At 46.7% G+C, this 24,272-nt stretch overlaps 1 long non-coding RNA gene across 1 annotated transcript; it reads right to left on the bottom strand.

Annotated features, from left to right (window-relative positions):
- Window positions 1–17,723: 17,723 nt before the first annotated feature.
- LOC122462426 lies at window positions 17,724–19,616 on the bottom strand. Its single transcript, XR_006284964.1, has 3 exons — window positions 19,453–19,616; window positions 18,712–18,838; window positions 17,724–18,444 (listed from the first exon to the last, which is right to left on the bottom strand). It is a non-coding gene; the product is annotated as an uncharacterized LOC122462426 (long non-coding RNA).
- Between the last annotated feature and the right edge of the window lie 4,656 nt (window positions 19,617–24,272).

Below are 24,272 nucleotides of genomic sequence, written 5' to 3'. Positions count from 1 at the left end.
CTGATAGATAGATTGATTGATAGATAGATAGATAGATAGATAGGGTTAAGACGACATATTTAAATATAAATTCTACATTGGACACTGATAATTTTTATGGAATATTAGTCATATCCTGCTTTTAGACGGACAAGGTGGGGGAGGTAATTTCTTTTATTGGACCAACTTCTGCTGGTGAAAGGAACAAGTTTTTTTAGCTACACAGAGCTCTCCTTCAGGTCAGCTCACCCACCTTGTCTCTGTAATGTCCTAGGACCAACGAGTCTACACCAACACTGCAAATATTCTGCCGTTGATTTTCGTGATACTCTCCCATTGATTTTAAGGGGTGTTTTGCATGTCATAATAGCAATGCTGTGTGATTATATAGCACTTGGCACTTGAAGATCTTCAAGTACTTTGCAGGAGTGATTAAGGTGGTTGATCATTCCTCCCCCCTCATGGTTAAAGCCAGGGAAACCGAGGCATAGAGAAGTTAAATGGCTTGCAGACAGCAAGACATGGGCAGAAACAGCCATACAATACAGGGGTGAGATTTCACCCCACTCCAGCCCCTGCACAATGTATAAAAATGGCCAGTGTGATGAATAAAGCCCCAGTTCCACTCATGGGAGGACTCCCTTGATGCGAGCATTGTGGAAGACAGGTGTAAGGCCTGCCTTCCGAGGACGCTTCCGCAAGCCTGGCCACGGGGGTCTGGAGCCGTCCTGGGAGTGGGTGGTGTGTATGAGGGTGGAGGTTCCCAACAGTACTGTGGAGAGGTTGGGGAGGCTGCCCTAATTTAGACAGTTCCCTAGAGCTAAGTTACACTGCGGGATCAGGGGCGAGAGCAAAGCTGTCTTAAAGATACCCTAAATTCCTTCCTACTGGGCTGCAAGTTCTATGCTGTGCCCCCCTCTCCGAGGCCTAGCACACTCTCCTTATTCTCAGCTGTGTCCTCTAACCACAAGACCATGGCAAGAGGCAGTCTGAAGTCTTAAGCCAGTAGGCCTTAAACCTTTAGCCATAAGCTGATCCTGTCTGTAGCCTCTCGACTGAGGACTCTTCAAAATGATAAGACCAGCCTCTGTCCTGTATGCTGCAGTGCAAGAGTGGGTATTAAACAGTCCCCTTGTCTGTAGTCTTGACAGAGTTGCCAGTGAATGGAGTCTGAACTCCTCTCCAAGGCTGTCAATCTGGCATCTTTCACCAGCCAGAAAGAAGCCATTTCACTTTAAAAGAATGGAAAAAAAGAAACCAGCCAGTTAGTAGCATAAGAGAACTTATGACTAGCAAAGATCATATCTCTCCATTCCTGAACATTGCAAGGGGGTAGCAGGAGAATATTTGAAATTTATATAAACCTGTTTCTTATTTGGGGAGTGAACAGAAAGCATCCATGTTTCTGTTAGCCTCTCCTAATATACTTTAATTCTATACACTGCACATTTTATACATGGCTCTTTGTTACAAAAGATCTCTTTGGAAAATGGTTACTGTTCTTTACTTTTCAGCTATGTTACACTTCATTATAATCCTCTCTGTAATGTGTAAAAGCCCTGGCTTTCAAGGATGTGATAAAAGAGATGGAGCGTATGCTTTAGTCTGGCCTCATCAGTGTATTTTGGTGCCACTTGGAATATCCAGCAAGTTCAGAGGTGACTCACAAATATGGATGTTTTGTTTTTTTTTTTTCCTCAGGGAACACTGTCAAATTAGTTTCAGCCCAAAATCTAGGCTTTGTGAAGGAGAATACAGTTTTATAAACATGAAAAGACGTGTTCTCATGCAATTAAAGAAAAGCCAGTGACAACAGCTATGTTGGAATCTGAGCATCTCTTCACAGGCTTCAAGAGCATGGTGCTAGGGCACAAGAACCAGAGACAGAAAACTGACCAATAACAAGTGAAGTCAGAGAGAAGTGCAAAAAATAAACAGGCAACACAAGGGGATTTTGATTTCCAAGTTATTTTCCTATTGACTGTAAGGTATTTTTTGTATCTTGTGTAAAACATTCTTTTTTTTTCTTTCCAAATACGTTATTTTTCTCTCGACAGTGTCCCTTTAAACAGCATTCTGATTTGTAATCATAACAATAATTTAAGAAACCACTGCAGTTCTGTGCACGGAGCAACTTTAAAACCAGCTCTATACCCATACACAAAACACAATGGCAGAGCATTCTTGGAGTGGTGAGTGTAATAGCGGTTGTGAGGACTAGGTGGCATAGTGGATACATTGGATGTTTACCTCCAGGGACATCCTTTCACACACGGTTTGGGCACCGATGAATGAAATGATCTCTTTGCAAGCAGTTTTCTGTCTCAGTAAAAAAACCTAAATACTTCAGTGCTTTAAGTGAAGACAGCATCAGTGTTTTGGTTCCTAACATGATTCTTGGGAGCATTAATTTTAAACCACACCAGCTCAAGGCATTGGTCGTTGGAGGCGCTACGCTGCCTGAGTTTTGTATTATGTAAGATCTTTGGCCCAGATTTTCAAGTGCCTGGCGGTTATGGGTACCTCAGTTTTAGTAAAAAGGAATGATTTTCAGAAAATGCCAAGTACCCAGCCTCTGAAAATCAGGCCCATGTAAGCAGTCTCTAATGGGGCACCCCAAAAAACAGAGGCATCCAAAATCACTAGTCACTTGAAAATCTTGCCCAAATTTAAGTCTAACAAGGGTGCTTAAATTCCATGGGCAGAAACCGCTAAGGGGCAACATTCCACAATCTAAGTTGACTGGTGACCAGAGAACTTGGCCCAAGTTTCTTGGATTGACAGACAGTTATTTCATAATTAAAGGGCTATAGAGATTTTTCTTTCCTTTGCTTAGTGCATGGGACTGAGAAGCAGGAGCCAATTCTCTCTTGGTAGAACATGAGGCAACACCCCATCAGACCCGAGTGGGAGTCACGTGGCGGAGAACAAGACCACGGGTTACCTGCTCTTCTCAGAACTCGCTGTACGACTTTGGCCATGTCATCTCACTGCTCCGGGTATCAGTTTCCTTATCGGCAAAACAGGGCTAACAAAACTGACCTACATCATAGGGAGCCGTGAGGCTTAACTAACGAACATCTTTGAAAGTGCTTGGAGTGCCTCAAACAGTGTGCTCAGGGAGTTTAAAAAAAAATTTTTTTTTTTATATTCTTTCTCTTCTCCCTCTCCCTCCCTCCCTGCAGGCCAGCTTTTCACTGCGGTTCGTTTTAGATTCAAACAATGCCTCTTTGGCCCCAGCCAGAGGCACGGACTGTCTCTCTCCTGAAGTTTAATGGTGAAAAGGTGGGGGTGCAAGCATCTGCTGAGGCAGCAAAAAGAAAAAAAAAAAGATCGGTTGCTCTCTCAGTATCACATTCAAAAGGTGACCAAGACGCTAACGCAAGGCTGGAGTTGGCCGCAAAGTGAAAGTGCTCCCAGCTGAAGTGTAGAAAACACCTGCGTCTAATAAAAACAAAGAGAAACATCATCAACATCCAGCAAAGAGTATAAATAAAAGGAGTGTAAATTCAAGCTGTCTCTGGGAAACTTGAACAGATGCCCCAGCCTGCTGCATTCTATAGGTGTTATGCAATTATTTACCTTGTGGAGCAATGAAATACAGAGGGTTTGTCGTGCCAACTGTTACAAAGCATGGTGCCTTTGCAGCTTCTAGATACCATGGCGATGGTGCACCAGAAATACGCCAGATAGTTACAGTAGATGGAATCAGAGAGCAGCTTCTGGATAAGCAAGCTTCCTTAAAGGATCTTGGCACCTTCTGGGTTTTCCTTACCATTCCTATACATTTTTACAGATTCTGAGATGTGTCGTAGTAATGTAAGCAAGAGAGGGCACATTAGGCGTCAAGAGAGAAGAAGAGTGCTGATCTCCTGAATCCAGGGAATACACCTGCACCGTACTGAGTCTCCCTTGTCTCACTAATAAGCATCCAGCTCTCTCTCTAAGTGATGGCTCCTTTTTATGTCCATTTGCTGATTTTGGCCATGAATTTCATATACCATCTCATATGCCAGACTGTTGTGCAATGTCATTTCATAACCCCTGAGAAGTCTGAAAATAACTTCTCTTCCCTTACTGATTTGGTCATTTACCATTTAACAAACATGGATCCTTCCTCTGCCATCTTGGGTTAGCATGGTGCATCAGCTGACATGGCTTTGCCTGCTTTACTTCCTTGTTGCTTGTAGCATGATTGGGGTGGACTGGCTTTGTGCGGGTGGGATGCGGAGAGCATTCCCATTGGTCATGTCAAAGACCTGGCTGGGCACAACTTTGAAGTATCAACTCCACCACCAGCCTCCACTCTCCGGAGCATATCGGAGCAGTACTTCAGGTCACTGAGAATAGAGATCTCCCTACAGAAGAAAGGTGCGTGGGTTTTTGTGTGCACTGAGGAGAGGCATGAATAAGTAGGTTGCACTGAGTAGGAGACATGTCCATTGAGGTATGTGACTGCAGAAGAGCAACCTTGCTTGAAATCCAGCCAGTCAATTTTTTAGGATGGCTGCTGAAGTTCTCAGAGATGTCAGCATGATTCTGGGGCCAGGTTTTGCTAGTTAATTTGTGCTTCCTTTGATAGCCACCTGCCTGGCTGTGTAGCACCGGTGCCTAAATACTGTGGGTCCATGGTAATCAGTGGTCAATCTGCTTTGAAATATTCTGCAACAGCGTTACAGTGGAGTTGACTTTTTAAAATAAAAATGTCCATTAGGAGAAACATTAAGTTAGGTTACAATTTTGTCCTGCAAGAAAATATGCTTATTTCCTTTCTTTCTTATCTATTGCTCTATTTAATCACTTTCTCTTAGAGTTTTCTATAGGATCTAAGTGCTGCTTCATAGCATCTCTTAATCCTTCCTTTATTAAGTGTAAAAGAGGAGGAGTGCTGTCTAGTGGTTAAAGCACATGAGTGGAAATCAGGAAAGCAGTGTTCTGTTCCAGCCTGTGTCATGGATCCACTTTGTGACCCTCGGTTTCCCTGTCTCTAAAGTGGGAATAATGTTTCCCCACCTCAAAAAGCAGCTGTGAGGCTTAATTATTGGTAGAGCACTTTGTGATTCGAAATGAATGTTGCCATGGTGAATGACATGGCTTGAAAGCCCGAAAGGGAAAAGTCCTTTGTACAAGTACAGAATGCCTTCACCGTGTTGGTCCCAAGATATTAGTGAGACAATGTGGCTGTGGTAATATCTTTTATTGGACCAACGTCTGTTGGTGAAAGAGACAAGGCTTTTGAGCTACACAGAGCTTCACGTCCTGAAGAAGAGCCTTGTGTAATTTCAAAAGCTCGTTTCTTTTACCAACAGAAGTTGGTCCAATAAAAAATATTACCTCACCCATCTTGTCTCTCAAGTACAACATTGGCAGTGGGCATGGAATGTCCACCTACGTTTACCAACAAGGAGAAAGAACGGTGTTTAGTCCTCATGGCCCATTCAAATCCTGGTCAGTCTGCTGAGACTGTCATCATGGGTCCAGTTAGCACCAACCTTAATGCTGGCTTCTGTGATGTGGACACATGCCCACTTGGAACTAGACTGAGACCTACCAACTCATTCCAAATGGGACATGGAGCAACTGTCAGATACCGACTCCTTTCAGTCCCTACTAACACAGGCTGGGTGCGGGCCCTTTAACTATTTCCCAGAAACCTCCACGCCCCACATCTCTAACATTCATCACAATTATTTTCTAACGACAATCCTGCCACTTATTTTCTTTCTTGTTTCCTTCCTCTCCCGAGTAATGAAAATATGACTATGGTATTTTTCCAAGAGCCGTTGTTAAGCAATTACCCCACGCCCCTTCTTTCCCCCTCCTCATTTGAAGCATTTCAAGCTCTGCTGGATTTCTGGCCAGCGTTTTCACTGAGTTACCTTTCTTGGTTGCCAAAAAAGCTAAACCAAAAAAAAAAAAGTTATAATTTTCCAAGATTACTATGAATTAAATTTATAATAGTCACAGTTTTCCAGCCAGCTGGGAGGTTGACAATTTGGAGGGTTCACCCATGCCTAGAAATCTGCCTTTGTAGCTCTGCTTTTCCTTTGTTTCAAAGATTAAAATCTCAGAACACACAGTTGACACTACACTTGGGAGGGGTTGCTACCATTTCTCCATCTGCTTCTGCAGCCTCGCTGGAATCAATAATGCAGATGTCCCGGGGCGGGAGAATGTTATCACCTAATATGCATCATGACTAGGAAGTACAGATAGGCCCTAGCTATATACTCTAAACTATGCATTTTCTTTTCCTCATCCGCTACACATGCTGCCACATTTCATTAACCTGTTCATGACACCCTCACCTGACTGGGTTAAAGCAAATGCTATTTAGATGTACCCATGTAGCAGCAGTCCCCCCCCAACATGACCACTTGTGTGTGTCTGCATCTTCCACACTGCTTGATGGTATTTGTCACACTGCATTCTGGGCTGCTATCCTATAGTGCTTCAGCAAGGGAATACAGTGCCTGGAGAATATTCAAAAAGAGCACCAGCAATGTATTCTGGGATGTCCAGGGAGCTGGATGGAACGAGGACGGGCCAAAAACGTTCCACAGGCATAGGCGGGAATATTTCCCACGCTACAAAAAAACAGTGGTTTGAGCATTGGCCTGCTAAACCCAGGGCTGTGAGTTCAATCCTTGAGGGGGCCATTTAGGGATCGGGGCAAAAATTGGGGATTGGTCCTGCTTTGAGCAGGGGGTTGAACTAGATGACCTCCTGAGGTCCCTTCCTACCCCGATATTCTATGATTCTATGAACAACAAAAAAACCAGAGTGCTGAATGGGTGACAGGAAAACACTCTGTCATAGTTACTGGGCTAGCTTTCCCTTTGACCCCTCTCAGATTTCTCTCAAGTGCATCGTTTCAGGTGACAGGCCCCATGCCTTCATTTCTACCTTGGTGAAATCCCACAATTCACCCTACTGTTAGACTGGGCCTGCAGCACCCCAGTGTTTCGACTGTGATTGCTCCTCACGCCTGACGGTGTTTGGCCATCTGCACGGATTCTGCGTGGAAGCAGTGACCAGCCCGTGATACGGTGACTCTGAATGGCTTCCTCCAAACAAAGTAGTGTTTATTTAACCATAGGAACATGTCATTCAGAGAAAAGGTGTCAAACAATAAATCGCCTACATGCATACATCCTACTCAACATTTAGCATTTCCCTCAAAGCCTAGGCAGGGACAGCTATTTAAGATCCAGTTTTCAGAGTCTGTCTCTGTGCGTTAGTCTTCTCTCCTCCTTGAGCAGGTCCCTGACAACCTACTCTCTCTGCCCAGGCTCAAGACCCAGGTTTTTATCTCCTTTAGGGTTCTTTGTTTCATGTTTCCCTTCTGAAGGCCTCCTCCCCTGTCCCAAGCCAGGGGCTTTGGGCCCAGCATGGTCAGAAGCAACATTTCGAAGGCGTTGACACGTGCGTTGTCAGTTTTGTACTGGTGACTGGGATATCTAAAGCCATCGTCTGCCTTCCTGTGGTTGTGAGGTGAGCTCCTGCAGGAGTTAACCCTTTGCAACCAGGTAGCAAACAGCATAACAACAAATAAACAGAGGCACACATAATATTAACGAAAATAATGCAAATAGCTCTCAGGCTCTTCACACGCCCAGGCTGGTGTTAGGCGTGACATAGCTGGCTGCCATGGTGAGCATTAACTGCATTATATATAGGCACAAGCCAACTTTAGAGCCTATCAGTGTCTTGCTAACTGGTTAAAAACTCAGTTAAAAGTTGCAACACAGCCAGGGTCTTAGTGAGGGAGGATTTGTGTGACCCTATGGCAGGTTCAACGTTTGATTTTTATGCTGTGCTTGCTCGGCTTGACCCTGCATTGCATTGTGGGTTCATATGGGCCTTGGGAAATTAAATAAGGAGTCAGACACTTGTCTTATCAACCTGTTGCAAAACCTTTTACAGTCACAGTTTTTCTTTACTGTAAGCCTACCACGAGGTCTCTGCCATCCGGCCATAACTTCTGCCACAGCTGGATCCTTTTGCAAGTTAATACATATGTCCGAGGTCTCGCGCTTCTCAAGGAGTCTGTGGATTTGACATTCAGGTGAGCAAAGGGACATGACTGAAATGACAGGAATGATGTCTGGAAGGGTGGGCAGGGTTCAGGGGAAACCATGATCTCCAGACTGGGCAAGCTCAGGGGACTCAACCATTGGGATGAGATGAGGTAGGTGTGTGTGTGGGAGGGTGCGAGTAGGGTCAGAGGAGTGACCTGCATCAAACCCCTGTTTTACACCCGGTACAATCCCACTGACTTCAATGGCAATTTCATGGGGGTGTTAAGTCAGGACAGAATTTGGCCCTTTCTCCAGGTACAGTAAGTGTGCAAAATGTGTGTGTGTGTGGGGGGGGGGGCAGGAGGCAGGACTCATTCATGGAGCTGAATAAGTCATTGTTTCATCTGTGCTATCCCATGTACACAGAATGCTCCGCTTCCTCCCCAGGGACTTGCCTGCTCTCGCTGTGAAGTCTCCCTTCTCTCCTAAGCTTGAGCCTGGTCCCTCTCTGAAGCCATGTACGGTAGTGTGTAGGAGGAGTGCTCCCGCCGCACTCTGTAGTGGGTTGCATTGTTCATCGGGACACCAGCTAATGCCTTGCAGCTTCAGCAGCCCTGAGACTATAGAGACCCTGATCCAAGCAACCCCCGGAGTGCACCAGTCTGGAAAAAAATTGAGATTGGCCCCTAAAATATCTCATTGCTTCATTTGATAAAATAAAATAAAACCAAATACGCGCCCCCTCCCCGGAGAAGTAATGAACTGAAAGGCAATCCAAGAGGCAGGGAGGGAAGAAGGAGCCTGTGCCAAGCACCGAAACAGTGGGGCATTAAACATACAATCGTCTCTAAGCTTCCAAGACTCAGAGCGCACATCAAAGGCCCGAATTGGGTCCAAGCCATGGTTTTTTGTTTGTTTTTTTCCCTAGGCCCATGAGAAAAGTTTCACAACCTGGGGGCAGGCGCTTTGCTCTCTCTCAACTTTTCTCCTTTGCTTTCAGAGCCATGATGGGCCCTGAGAGAAACTCACGGTGAGGGAGGGGGACAAGTTGATGCCTGGTGTTAACAGTACTGACTTTGCTGAAGCCGCCGGTGGGGTGAAGGGAGCACATGGTGCTTTCAGGCAAGGCCGTCAGCTTTGTGCATTTGCATCAAGAGACCACTGCAATTCTTGCGATGTTGTGTCCCTGAGCTGGGTCAGTGCAGGGCAGCTTTGCATCCTCATGGCACTCTGCATGTAGGGATGCAATATACCAACAGCTGAAATTAATTCAGGATTCTTTACCCTCCCACCAAGCTGGTCCTGCAGGATGCCAGAGAGACTGAAAGCACTTCAGTACAGGCCGTGACGGTATTTTCAGGGGACGGTTCACAAAGGGTGCATTTCCCAAGGAGGCAGTGTTGCTTAGAGGCTAGTGCACTGGACTGGAACTCTGGAGCCCTAGGTTCTTTAACAGGTTCCCCCACGCGCCTGCTAGGTGACCTTGGGCAAGTCATGTCCCCGCTCTGTGCCTCAGTTTCCCCATCTGTAAAACAGGGATAATGATATTGACTTCCTTTGTAAAGCACTTTAACAGCTACTCAAGAAAACTGCTCCGCCAGAGTTATGATTGTATTGTTATTACTAAGGGACCCCAAAAGGTCTGACAAAAATGGAGTTCTCACTTCTGTTGACACAAAACTTTTATGAAGCCTGCTACTGTGGAGATTTCTCCTGCAGCACATGACAAAAGTGATGCCACAACATAAAGACATTGCATGAGCATCCCAATATGATGCAACATTACAATGCTGGGAAGAAAGCATAGGTGTTTTCCTCCCTAGACGAACTAAATTAACCATGTATTTGTTTTTATGCCCAGCAAAATAGCCTTGCAGCATTCACAATCTACCCATGAAAAGTGAGTCTCACCCCAAGAAGATCAGGGCAGGTGGCCATCCCAGATTTGTGATTCACAGCATTTGGGGAAAAATTAACTGTGAGTTTGCTCAACTGGTAAGGGAGGTCTGTGTCTCTGGAGGTCTCTCTTTGACTGATTTGGTCAGAGAAGAGGAGGGATGACTAGGGTTTACGACATTAAACCCTTCTCCAGAAAAGGGATTTCAAGAGAGCTTCTCTAGAGCAATGGTTCTCATACACTGACCCCTGGTCACCAGGAATCCTTAGAATGAAATACACTGAGAACCAGGCAGTGCAAGATTTCAGTGCTGGGAGGGGAAGCATGTTCATGAGATGATCTTTTTCTTTCAAAATGGCTTGTGGAAGGAGAAAGCTGGAGAGCCCCTACTCTGTAGTGAAACTGCACTTTGGGAACATTGCAGACTGAGCAAGTACCCCAGGAGATCTTCAGGACTATGCTGCTTTCCTGTAATTTATATAATTGAGAACGAAGCTTTCTTGCTGATCATAAGGCCGTACGCAATTTTAAGCAAAGAGCACATTCATACACCCCAATCTGCCTTCTTTTCTATGGTTCATTTTAATTCCCCCTTCCTGATTTTTCACCAGCCCCCCTTCACTCCTCCTTCTACAGAAATCCCTCAAGCCATCCTGATCTAATTTATATTCTGTTTCAACTGGCTTCCAAGGTAACAGGTTCCTGTCTGTACTCTCTATGATATAGGTCTGCCCGCAGTTTCCATTTACTGCTAGCATCTCAGTTTTTAAATGATGCCCCTTAGTTTGTGGCCCGTTCAATGATAACAACACTTCTGTTCACTTATTCCATTTCTTGCCTTAATCTGAAAAGTCTCGACAAGTCTCATCTTTTCGAACGATAAGCAAAACCTTCTGAACATCACAGAACATAGATTCTTCAGACCTCGTGTTGTGTATTTTGCTCTCCAGGGAACCTTTTACAAATCAGAAACTTCCTTTTTGTGGGACTGCACACAGAAGTCCAGACAGGGCCCAACAAGTGCCTTGTACTGTAAAGTCACAACATCTCATCTTTTGTTCTGAATTTAGCCCCTCTTCCAACACAACCTGGTACCTTGTTTGCCTTATTTTACTGAAGGTGTGCACTGAGCGAAGGTTTCAGTGATTTCTTCCCTATCTCACCCATTTTCTTTCCTTGGGCAGTATCGCTGGATGGCGATCATTTCTTTCATCACATGCTCCTGAGCTAGGATCCTTCCTCTCAGATTAATTAAATCACATACCAATATGTCTACATGTTTCATCTGCTCATCCAGTCATCTAGATGATCCCTGAGTTCCTCCAGTGCTTCAGGGGAATGCATGCCTCTGCTGAGTAAAATGTTTTAGACTTGCTCACGGAAATATTAGTTCCCTCTAGTAGGAGACTCAGAAATAAAGCAGACAGGGGAATGCTTTTTCTGTCTTGGGAAAATTTTCAAGATTGCAAAACGTTTTCCAGTCCTGAAGAATTGGGACAAAAAGTCAAAATCTCAAAATATTTTCCAAATCAAAAATCCTAAAAATAATGCAGCTGAGGTCAGTCAAAACATTTTGTTTAGATAATTTTGAAATGTTTTGTTTGTGACCTCTTAAAATTAAAAAAATACTGTCAATTACATTCTGAAATGTAAAGGCACTTTGAACGGAGAAATGGAACTTTGTTTCAACAATTTTGACCTTTTTCCCCAAAACTTTTTCAAAATGGGAAAGTCACCCAAACGACCCTTTCCTGTAAAAAGATTCAGTTTTGGCAAATCAGCATTTTTGATGGAATAACGTTTGGTTGAAAAATCCCCGATCGGCTGTAGTAAGAAAGATTTCTTCGTTAGCCCCGGGGGTAGCTGGGCTGTGGTTTTGGTGACTCATGACTCATTAGCTATATTCCCGAGGCTGCCTGCACGTGGTTTAGAAACACAAGGTGTATGAGGTAATATGTTTTATTGGACCAACTTCTGCTGGTGACAGAGACAAAACTTTATGTGGTTTAAGATATTCACCGCACATCCGGCTGCAGAGTTAAAATTCATAGCTTCTTTCTCCTCCAGCAGGAGCAATTTCCATGAGCACACTGAGGCTAACTGAGAACCTCATTTAAGGAAATAGACGAGTTAAGAGATCAAACAGCTCACACATACCGATTCCCCACAGGCCTAACCCCCTTCTAAAGGAACTCCACATAACGGCACAAACTATTAAAAGAATAAAATTCCAATGTGAACCACAACGTGAAATACAATAGAAGTGGGACCAGATGTGAGGGGAAGGGGTTCACACTCTACTCTTAGTTCCACGGAAGTCAATGGGATTGTATCCGTGGAACTGAGAGCGGGCCTTAGTTCTGTTTAACGAAGACGTTTCCAGAATACCAGTGTAACACAGACAGATCCCAGTCGTTGGCGGGCGGGATCAAACCTGGGACCTCAGTGCATGAGCCTCTACCAGATGAGATAAAAGCCAACTGGCTGTTAGCTAAGGCTGTAGAGCAAACTCATTAATCTCTCTCTCTCTCTCTCTAAGTGGTCTTAGTGCCACTAGATGGGACAGAACACCACACCCAGAAGGTATATGGGTTACATACTTCCCCTAGCTGAGGAAGAACGTCTCAAGCTTCAGAGATATAAGAATGGCCCTACTGGGTCAGACCTAGGGTCTATCTAGCCCAGTATCCTGTCTTCTGACAGTGGCCAGTGCCAGGTGCTTCAGAGGGAATGAACAGAACAGGTAATCATAGAATATCAGGGTTGGAAGGGACCTTAGGAGGTCATCTAGTCCAACCCCCTGCTCAAAGCAGGACCAATCCCCAATTTTTGCCCCAGATCCCTAAATGGTCCCCTCAAGGATTGAACTCACAACCCTGGGTTTAGCAGGCCAATGCTCAAACCACTGAACTATCCCTTCCTCCCCTCAAGTGATCCATCCCCTGTTGCTCATTCCCAGCTTCTGGCAAACAGAGGCTAGACTTCCCAGTTGAAATCTCGGATGAGCCCCTACTTGTAACACCGACAGACCCCGGTTATCGGCCTCTCTCTCTCTCCCCACACACACACACACTCAGGAAGTGTGTGGATTACACCGGGTCATATGGCAGAGTTCTCCAAAACAACTCTCGTGAAAGGATAAGAGGTCAGGACACTGAGATTATTTCTTTAACAGGCTTCTGCTGTTTTACAGAACGTGGCTCCTTGGACTCTGGTGAGAACAGCCCTGCTGATCATTTTGCTTCCTTTGGTTTATTATTTAAAAGGTTGGTGAGAACCAAAATGGGATCTCCTTCTCGTTTGCTCTGACAGAAGCATTTGCATGGTTGGTCTCTTTCTTTTGTGTGTGATATTTTGCCCCCCAAACCAAAAGCTTCATTCTCTTTTTTTCTAAATAAACTGAATCCACCCACCCAAACACACACATAAATATTAGCAGCTCAGCAAACTCCAGCCCAACAACAAACCATTATGTATGTATCCGAGTGCCCATGAATATCCTGTACGAGTCAGCACACAAAACCCACCATTTACAAACAATGCTACAGTGTCTAACTAGAAAGAGCCACTTAGTGCTAATAAGAAACCCTACAATAATAATTCATTCTGTTCAGACCTGCATTCATGAGCAACCTTCTAATAAATAAAAAGAAAAGGAGTACTTGTGGCACCTTAGAGACTAACCAATTTATTTGAGCATAAGCTGTAGCTCACGAAAGCTTATGCTCAAATAAATTGGTTAGTCTCTAAGGTGCCACAAGTACTCCTTTTCTTTTTGCGAATACAGACTAACACGGCTACTACTCCGAAACTTCTAATAAATGACTGCAAAGACCTCACCATCCATGAACAACTTTGCAACAACCGACCAGTGCACGCAGCCCAGTGCTCAGGAGCGACCCTACCAAAATAAACCAAAATACAGACCTGGACAGAGTGGTTGTTTTTCTGAAAGATATGGTGTAGTACAAGCATAGCTATTGGACCTGAAGCAGGAATTAATATAGATAAATCCTGTGGTCTGTGTTATGCAGGAGCTCAGACTAGGTGATCACAGTGGTACCTTATGGCCTTAAAATCTATGTCTCGAGATAGTGAGAAAAATATTTTGCAAACATGTAAAGCAGTTTCTAAACAGAATCTTGCTTTGATCGTGTTCACAGCCATTTGTATTTCCTTCTCCTGAAAAACCGTGCGAGTGGGGGTGTTGTTTGTGGAAGGAATCTCATGCCCAGAAGCGAGAGTGATATAATCACTGCATGGAATTAATTTAGAGGGGAGGTGGAGATCATTCTAGAAAGGTCGGGTCACCCAGTTGGAGGCAGAAGCAGGATCCAGGAACTCAGGTGAGTGATGACAGCTCACATAGCAAATATTGAAGAGTGAATACTCGAGGATGACTCAGCGGAAACACCTGAGCGTAACGTCGGCTGAGAAGTCGGTCTATGAAACAGCGGTTGAACCATTTTGAAGGATGAACAAATCAGTAAGAATTGCAGGCTGTACCCAGACAGGTACCTGCCCAGGGAACCAATAGGGAGGCTGTACCCTTTCAAATCGGAAAAACTGCCAGGTGTGTGTGTGTGGGGGGTTTCGCTTTCTCTCTCGGGCTGGAGAGGGGAAGGCAGCAACAAGCTGAAAGCTTTAAGCCAGGTTTGGGAAATCATCAGCATCACACCTAGAAACTCCTCATTTGGAACCCCAGATTTGTAAGTAGCACAGGAAAAGTTCAGACAGATGCGATTAGGAACTCTTTTGGTTGTTTTGGTTTGTGGATTCCTCTGTGCTAACCCCAGGTGCTTTTGTTTTGCTTGTAAGCTTTAAGCTGAACCCCAATAAAGTTATTTTTGGTGTTTAATCCCTAAAGCCTGAGTTCTCAGATGTGTTTCTTTCTTTTTAAATAAAATTTACTTTTCTTTTAAAGAATCCTTTGATTCCAAAGTCCTTAGACAAGGGGTTGGTCTGTGCTCACATTGCTAAGGCAACCGGTTGGTAATTTATTCTCAAGCCTCCCCTGGAAAGGCGGTGAAGAGGTTTGGGGGGATATTTTGGGGGGATAGGGATTCCAAGTGACCCTTCCCTGAATATTTGTGAAAACCTCTTGGCGGTGGCAGGAATATCTGTCCAAGGCAGAAGACTGCGCCTTGGAAACGTTTTACCCTAAGCTGGTAGAAGATAAGCTTAGGGGGTCCTTCATGTGGGTCCCCACATCTGTACCCCAGAGTTCAGATTTGGGCGGATGTACCCTGACAGATGCTATAACCAACTGCCAAGCTCTGCTCCTTCAGACCCCTCGCTGCTGCCTTCCTGGACTTCTTCCTACCTTAGCCCGCCAGCAGACCCCTCCCATAGCCTGTCTATGTTCACCCTTCTCTCAGGGCCTGCCCTGGAACTGGAAATCCTAATCCAAATCTATAGACTTCAACAACCTTCTGCTTTCGTTGGGTTTGACCTTCCATCTCTCCCAGAGCTCTCTCCCTGTACAGCCAGATCCTGCCCCTCTATCAGGGTTCACCACCAGCACCTATTCCACCTCCAGTGGTTGCTCTGTGTTTCCCCTGGCCTCCTGCCAGACTTCTCCACCCACAAGGGCCAACTCTTTGCCTAGGCTTCTTCCTGGTGTCTCCACTCTCTGTTCCCAGCAGCCTTCTAATGTGCGCTCCCTTTCTCTAGAAGCCTTCTAATGTGCATTTCCCTTTCCCTGCTGGGCTTCATTTTTAATTAAGTCTGGCCCACCCTCCAGGTAACAGCAGCCAAGTAACATAACCGACCTCTCGGGTCTACCCTTAACACTTCCATTGCCTGCGTGGAGTAACTCCTCCCCCCAGTGCAGCCATGAGCATCCCTAAAATGACAATCAATGCACAGGACCCACTTCTCACAAGCATCCCTGTAATAACAACAAACTAGTTGTGTACACACAATGGAGATGACAACTTTGGTAATTAAATAGATTTCAGTCTCGTGAGTCCCAGGTGTCCGTTATGAACAACAGTGAGAAGAAATTAAAAAAAAAATCCAATAAGAACTATTGTAAGTTACATTTTGACCACTTCCATCTTAAAGCTCCACCAAAGTTTTAGCCTAGAAACTATTCTGTTTCACCTGGGTCTTGAGCCGTGGGTTGAAATGTATTTTAAAATGAGAGGACACTGTGCAGTTTAGCCAGGGTGAGTACAAAGAACGAGCAGACAAGAGGATCCTGGTTCTAATCTCTCCAGAGCCACCGACTCATTCTAGGATCTTGGACAAGTCACTTGACTCGCCTGAGCTCTGCAGAGCTGGAGATTTGGGGAAATAAATAGGATCCTTACCAAAACTCCAGAACCTGAGTTTTCCTGGGTAAACAAATTATCAAAAAGAGGGAACGCCCCTCCCCTCTCCCAAATCTCTCTCTCTCTTCTTTGCGTCTCATAGTTGAAGCGAGGGCTAGTTTAAATAGTGAAAATGTTCAAAGTAAAAAGCTTGATCTGGCAGTGGTCTCCGAATGACCTTGCTTTGGCTGTGAAATCTGCCTGAGCTTTGCAGGAAGAGGTTTTTAGGGCCTTTTCTGGTCAGGGAACAAAGATATATTGTGACGGTGCACTTCATATGCTTTATGAAAATATGCTTATGAATATGATGTAACTGGAATATGCTTTATGCAAAAGGTCTCTTGTAAGGTATTGTTACAAACCTTATAATCTACTGAGTGTGTTCATCCAATTTGTTTGCATGTGTTATTTCCAGGTCCGGAGTTAGGAGAATAAGATATAAACTCGTATTACTGATGTGAACATATTAAGTGGAAGCCATTAAGGGTGCTTCAGAGTCAATGACCTGTCAATGGCTCTGTTAACTTGCAAACCTTCCTGGGTACGAGTGGACCAACCGGGGAAGAATGGAGGCTGGGGTCTCACAGGACATGTGATCAGGTCACCTGATGCTGGAATCCATCTTCAATCTGGTACTTTTCCATTTAGAAGGAAGAGTGGGGACTCAGAAAGACAAAAGATTCCTGCCTTGTTCCAAAGCTATAAAAGGGGGTGGAGCAGGTCAAATGGGTCCCAGCCATGAGAAAACCCCTGCTTACCACCTAAGATGTCTGCTGGAGCTAACAAAGACTGTACCAGGGGAAAGGATTGGGCCCAGACTAGGAAGGAATCTAGTCTGTGAAAGAAGCTTATTGGAACATCTCTGAGGGTGAGATATTACCTGTAATCAGTTTCTTAATGTATTAGGCTTAGACTTGCGTGTTTTGTTTTATCTTGCTTGGTGACTTACTTTGTTCTGGCTGTTATTACTTGAAACCACTTAAATCCTACTTTTTACACTTAATAACATTACCTTTGTTTATTAGTAAACCCAGAGTAAGTGATTAATATCTGGGGGATCAAACAGCTGCACATATCTCTCTATCAGTGTTATAGAGGGCGGACAATTTATGAATTTACTCTGTATAAGCTTTATACAGAGTAAAACGGATTTATTTGGGGTTTGGATCCCATTGGGGGGCTGGATGCCAGGGTGCTGGAGGCAGGTAACCTGCTGAGCTGTTTTCACTTAAAGCTTGCAGCTTTGGGGGCATGGTCCAGACCCTGGGTCTATGTTGCAGCAGGCTAGCATGTCTGGCTCAACAAGACAGGGTTCTGGAAGTCCCAGGCTGGCAGGGAAAATGGGCTCAGAGGTAATTTGAGCACATCAGGTGACAGTCCCAAGAGGGGCTCTGTGACAGAACCCGTTACATATATATTTATTTTAAAAGGAAATTTTATACAGACTTTGCATTATATTTTCTTCTGAGACCTGACATCAAGCAAGTAGCCTTTCCTCTCCCTCCACCACTCACTTTATATCACCCAAAAAAATAACATCCCAACCTCTCTTCCTCTCTCTGAGCAGTGATGGAAAGTTGGGTGTTTGTAAGCCCTGTTTTCTGTGCAGTTTAGTGCCAAAGTTACAGCTGCACAGAGAGACAACGCAACAAATCTGTGGCTACAAATGGACACAGGCGGCAGAGTCCTACCCTCCATGGGAGGAATTAGTTAGGATTAGCAACCCAAAACATATGAGCTAAAGTAGATTCACTGCTAGCTGCTGCAAGTGCTAAGGCTTTTATCATTTTGTCTTTGGCTAGAGGGCCACACAATCACAAACGGTTGTGCTATGCTGGTAAAACACATGGCAAATACACCCATTGGCTGGTACATTACACCACACACTGTGCAGGCCTCTAGCTCTTCACTGAAAGACAGTGGGAATGGCAGAACATCAGGCCTGACAGGAGACATCCACCAAACTTTCTGCCAGTGCAGTTCTGTAGCTTTGACAGCTTTCCCCAGGGTCACCAGCAGCCCACTGTTGTATATCCTTGGGGAGGGGTCTGGTATTAGTGCACGAAGACTCATTTTTAAGGTAAAGAACCAGCAGCTTGGATTGAACACGTTGAACTCAGTGAACTGACTCCTCCCAAAGCGTGCTGTCCCGGGAGGTCTTTGTGTGGGAATTGGGATGAGTCATCTGCAATAGTTGCTTCAAAGTGCCAGAGAGGATATTCAGTTGGTCTACCTGCAGAAAAGGGCATTGGAAATCTCATTAGGAGTCTTCACTCTACATTAGGGCGACCACCTGTCAAGGAAATAAATATCAACTGTCTAAAAAAAAAAAAAAATCTATGGCAAAGCTTGCTTTTAAGGGACATCAGCCCACTGTGTTTTCTTCAGGATAGAAAATCAGTATCTGGTCATTTGCATGTTTATTGCTTGAAAGCAGCCTCTTGATCCCATCAGTAGGGAATTAGAGAACATTAGGCACCAAATAAGGGACATTTCTTACCTGCAGCACGGTTTTCTGTCCCCTGGAACAGAAGAAAGAAAGAGGTGTGGCTGGGAAATGCCAGAGCTCTAATCTCATCTCTGTTCTTGGGCAAGTCACGTGAGCCTCTTGACCTTGGTGACCCCATCTGTAAAATGGGGAGAATTAACTCTCCCCCTACTGCACTGGGGGTTGTGAGTATTAATGAGCTAATAAGTATAATACTAAGGACCAGCTTCCCAGCTGTGGCAAACAGGCATAACTCCACTGAAGTCAACAGTGCGACTTCAGTTTACACCAACTAAGGGTCTTGGCCTCAGTCTTATTTACTCTTCTCCTTTTTCACTTTTCTCCCCAAGGAAACCTTTGCAGACCTCTTAGAGATAACATTAGACACCTGTAGCTGTTAATGCATATGGCGGGAAAGAGGCAAGGAGAAGCAATTTAGAAGCTTGAGTCTGATCAGCTGTGTTGCTCTGTGTTTGAAGAAGAGGACTCACCAGACCTCAGTCTACACTGGGTTACCATCATTTTTTCCCTGTTATGTTGCTCCTTGATAATGACCAAAAAAAAAATCTATGGAGAAAATGCGCAGGATGCTCTCCCGCCGAGATATTTACAGGATCAGCGGAAGAGACTAAATGCTCTCGCTCCTGATTGGCATGAGTTTCCCCTCTGCCGAGGTCAGACATGCTAGTGCAGGCTATTGCAATTAGACAATTCATTTCCCCTGCAAGCAACCGCTGTGCTCGGAATGCTCACCACTGGGCCACATGCACCGAGTTCATGGCACCGGAGGTCATTATTCCGACACGTAGCCGTAAGGGGATGTCCCAGCGAGAACAGACAGCAGTCTTTGTACACCAGTGACTTCTGTATGGTTACGGGGTGGTGGCTGCCTCAGGCAGGGGTTCGGTTTCTCTGTGAGTGGCCCGGGAGGATAAGGAAAGCAGCACCACAGCCATCTTAGACTTCCCAGGAGCCAGACTCTTAATCCAGCCACGGAGATTACTTTCAGGGTGGTGAGCGGGGGGAGGGATAGCTCAGTGGTTTGAGCATTGGCCTGCTAAACCCAGGGTTGTGAGTTCAATCCTTGAGGGGGCCATTTAGGGATTGGGGCAAAAATTGGGGATTGGTCCTGCTTTGAGCAGGGGGTTGGACTGGATGACCTCCTGACGTCCCTTCCAACCCTGATATTCTATGATCCATACTCTGTTAAAGGATATCCCCAGCAACTTCTTTCCTGCCAGGCTGAGGAGTTTTTGAGATGTAGTTCCTTGATTAAGTGGAGGCTCTACGTGCCTGGTGAAACATGGCAAAACCTGAACTTGTCATCTTTCCTCTGAGGTCCTCCTCCCTTTCACCTTTCTCTATTGTGTTAGACAGTAGCCCACTCATCCCACTCAGCCAGACTTGTAGCCTCAGTGGCATTTGAGACTCCTCTCCCTCTTCACCCCAAATATACAGGCCCATCACTAAACCCTGCCAATTGTTCCTCCATAACATCTCAAGACTCCATCCTGTCTTTTGTTAGGTACTGCCACACCTACCTTCCATTCCCATCTCGCTCTGCTCCAGTCTATCCGGACCAGTGCCTAATTTGTAATGAAAGAGGTGCCGGGGCGCAAACCATCTTTTTACTTTCATAACTGATGCAGCAAACCCAGAGGTGCTGAGGCTACGAACTGCCAAGCCTAGAGGTGCTGGGGATGAGCCCCAGCACAAATGAAGCACTGATCTTGACTGAAATGGCTAAAATCCACCTCCTCATCTGCTACTTGGGCCATGTCACTCTCCATTTTGACTAGCTCCACTGGTTTCTTCTCATTCACTTCTTCAGGGCCCTACACAGCTCCATTCCTGTCCATATCTCTGCTCTATCATCCCTCCTAACCCATACCTCTCCAGCAACCAGATTTGCTTCACTGCTTCCTTTATATCTTTCTTTCCCCATCCTCATCTCCATTCCTTCTTCCATGCTGTCCTCTGTGGCCCGGATTGACTTCCCAATCCCAGTGTCCTCACTCTCTCCTTGTTTAAATCCCTCCTATCGACCTAACTTCCTTTGCAGAGCTCACAAACCCTAACCCCCACCCCAACAATGCATATTGTCACTAACACCATCTATGCATTGGATCCAGTTCTTCTCGGTGTAACTCCACTGAGTTCAGTGGAGTGACTCCTGATTTACACTGGTGTGTGCAGTAGGACCGAGACCGTCGTCTCTCCACATCCAGTTCCGATTCTTATCTGCCCATTGAGATGGGAGGTACCTTTGGAGAGGGACTGTTGGCTCTGCACATTCTGTGCACCAAGCACATGATCGATGCTCAACCAAGAATACACAATAAATAATATAATTTGCATTGGTGGAACGCCATAGGCTCTTTAGTACCTGCATTGCTGCAGAACTTGTTCTAGATCACACCTTACTGAGTAATTCAATACATTTTTAAGGTGTTGTGAAAAAAGCAACCTTCATCTAGGGTGTGCCCTGGCAGCAGGCTGCGGCATGACAGGGACACCTGCCTCAGTGTCCCCCTTTGTCTGCCCATGAAAGGAAGATAGTCTCTTAATGTCCCATCTCTAAGCATAATTTATTCACACCCACCATTGCAGTAACTTCCCCAAAACCTTGTAATAAAACCATTTTCCAGTTTCCACAATAAATGCAACGACAACAGCATTTCCCTTCTCTACTTTAGGGACAACACCTCCAGGACCCCCAGTAGCACTGGGTTTCCATTTCCATTCCCCCCCCATTCCAGGCCTCACTCTCCACATCTTCCACCTGTGAATGGCCAGGACCAGTGGTGAGCTGGAGCCGGTTCGCCCGGTTTGAGCAAACCGGTTGTTAAATTTTGAACCAGTTTTAGAACCGGTTGTTAACCTGCTTCCCTGCAGGGGACGCTGATGCTTTGATGGGCTCCGGCCGGGCAGTGATGTAATTCCTCCTCCGGGCGCTGCGGTGCGGGAGCCATGTGGGCTGCCCCCTGGCCCTGGGGCTTCCGCTGCTGCCTGGTGGGTCCCTGGCTGCTCTGCTCGGCCTGGGCTGCGTCCTGCTGCTCTCCCTGTGAACACCCACCACCCTGCCCGCAGCCAGCCCCTGCCTCCAGCCACCCCCCACACCCCCTGCCCTGCCTCCATCCCCCCCGCACCCCCTGCCCTGCCTCCAGCCCCCGTCTCCAGCCACCCCCTGCCCTGCCTCCAGCCCCCCCCCACACCCCCTGCCCGCAGCCCCCCCGTCTCCAGCCACCCCCTGCCCTGCCTCCAGCCCCCATCTCCAGCCACCCCCTGCCCTGCCTCCAGCCACCCCCGCACTCCTTGCCCCGTCTCCAGCCCCTGCCGCACCCCCTGCCCTGCCCGCAGCCAGCCCCCGCCTCCAGCCCCCCCCGCACCCCCTGCCCCCGTCTCCAGCCACCCCCTGCCCTGCCTCCAGCCCCCGTCTCCAGACACCCCCTGCCCTGCCTCCAGCCACTCCCGCACTCCTTGTCCCATCTCCAACCCCTGCCACATCCCCTGCCCTGCCCGCAGCCAGCCCCTGCCACACGCACCCCCTACCCTGCCCGCAGCCAGCCTCTGCCACACGCACCCCCTACCCTGCCTGCAGCCAGCCTGTCTCCAGCCACCCCCGCACACCCTGCCAGCCCTTGCCGCACGTACCCCCTGCCCTGCCGCAGCCAGCCCGTCTCCAGCCACCCCCTGCCCGCACCAGCCTGTCTCCAGCCACCCCCGCACCCCTTGCCCTGTCTCCAGCCCCTGCCGCACCCCTTGCCCTGCCCGCAGCCAGCCCGTCTCCAGCCATCCCCACACCCCCTGCCCGCAGCCAGCCCTGCGCCCTGCCCGCAGCCAGCCCTGCGCCCTACTGTGGCACATCCCTTACATCAGGGCTCTTAATAGGGAACCAGTTGTTAAGATTTTGGCAGCTCATCACTGGCCAGGACCCTCCTGACTCTTATCTCAGCCCCCAAGTAAGGGCTCCCGCAAGAATGCTCCCCAGAGTGGTCCACTCCCCCGGCCTCCCTGCCTGTGAGTCTACAGCTGCTCAGGGCAGGTCCCACCAGGATCCAACCTCTTGCTTCCAGGCTTGGCTTCCCCTGACCAAGCAGGATCTTCCACTTTTCCCAGAGGTCACTGCCCAAGCCTTCCATTCATCAGACCAGTCTCCCCAGCTGCTGTTTATTCATAGATTCCAAGGCTGGAAGGGCTCATTTTGATCATCTAGTCCGACGTCCTGTATGACACAGGTCAGAGAACTGCCCCCATAACTTTCCTCCTAGCTCCTCGCTGGCAACTCACATTTACTTCCAAACTCCTTCCAAACTCAGCTCATGCCCAAGCAACACCTGCCAGCTCCCCCCTGCCACGCTCTCTCTCTCACGCTCGCTCGCTCTCAGAGTCCTCTCAGGGTCTGACTCTCCAGGTCTCTGCCTCTCCTGGTTTCAGACAGCACCTGCCAATCTCCTCCCTCTTGGGCCCTCTTTTAAGCCAAAGTGAAGGTCAGCTCACCAGTCACGTGAGCCCTGGCCTCTGCCTTCATAAAGGGCAGTGCTGTCCTGGGACAGGCATTGATTGCCCAACACCTAAGGGCCACACAATAACAATGCAAAACACCAAAATAAAAAAATCCAGAGCAAGCAGCTGAGCCCTCACCAAATACATGGGAGCAATCCCCAATTAATGCCAGTAATGAGGACGCCTGTGTTTGTGTTACAACGCTGCTGGGTATGAAGCAAGTGAGTGAGAGGAGGGTCCACTAATGTCAATCTCTTTTGAAATATAGCACAAATACTGTGCCCAGTGCAACAGAAAGGACCAAGCCAGCCTGCACCAAAAATACAATGCAGATAGTCAATCTTGTACAGACACAACTTGGGTTTCCCACTACACCAATAGCTACAAGTGGATAAAGGCAGCATTTGATTAATCAAGTTTAACTGGCAGGCAGAGCAGAAACAGTGGGAGTATGAATGGTACCACAATCCTGGAAGAGCTTGTGGGAATGCTTGCCAGACTCAAATGGTAGCGATCAGAGCTGAAAAAGCAGCCATGCTTGTATATGAAGCAAGGAAATCATCTGTTGGTAGGTATTGCAATGGACGTGCTAAAAGGGAAGTTTTTAAACATTCAGGGAAGAGTCTCGCTTAGTAGGTTATAAATCCTTATATTTATTAATTTCTGGTACACAAGTGGGGGAAGGGATAGCTCAGTGGTGTGAGTCTTAGCCTGCTAAATCCAGGGCTGTGAGTTCAATCCTTGAGGGGGCCATTTAGGGATCTGGGGTAAAAATTGAGTGCTTTGAGCAGGGGGTTGGACTAGATGACTTCTTGAGGTCCCTTCCAACCCTGAGATTCTATGAAGTGCCAAAATATGCAAAACAGAATCAGTGCTCCATTGTTCTTGGTGCTGTACAGATAGATAGGACAATATAGTGCCTGCCCCAACAAGCTCACAATTTAATTTTAAAATAGATGCAACAAGGGATTATGCGGCCATGTCTACACCACGGGCGCTACAGCGGACCATAGCACTATGCCAGTGTAGCACTGTAGTGCAGATGCTTCCTACAGTGACAGAGGGGT

The sequence above is a fragment of the Chelonia mydas genome, chromosome 11, assembly GCF_015237465.2.
Source record: "Chelonia mydas isolate rCheMyd1 chromosome 11, rCheMyd1.pri.v2, whole genome shotgun sequence".
Lineage (NCBI taxonomy): Eukaryota > Metazoa > Chordata > Testudines > Cheloniidae > Chelonia > Chelonia mydas.
This window is presented reverse-complemented; position numbering and strand designations above follow the sequence as displayed.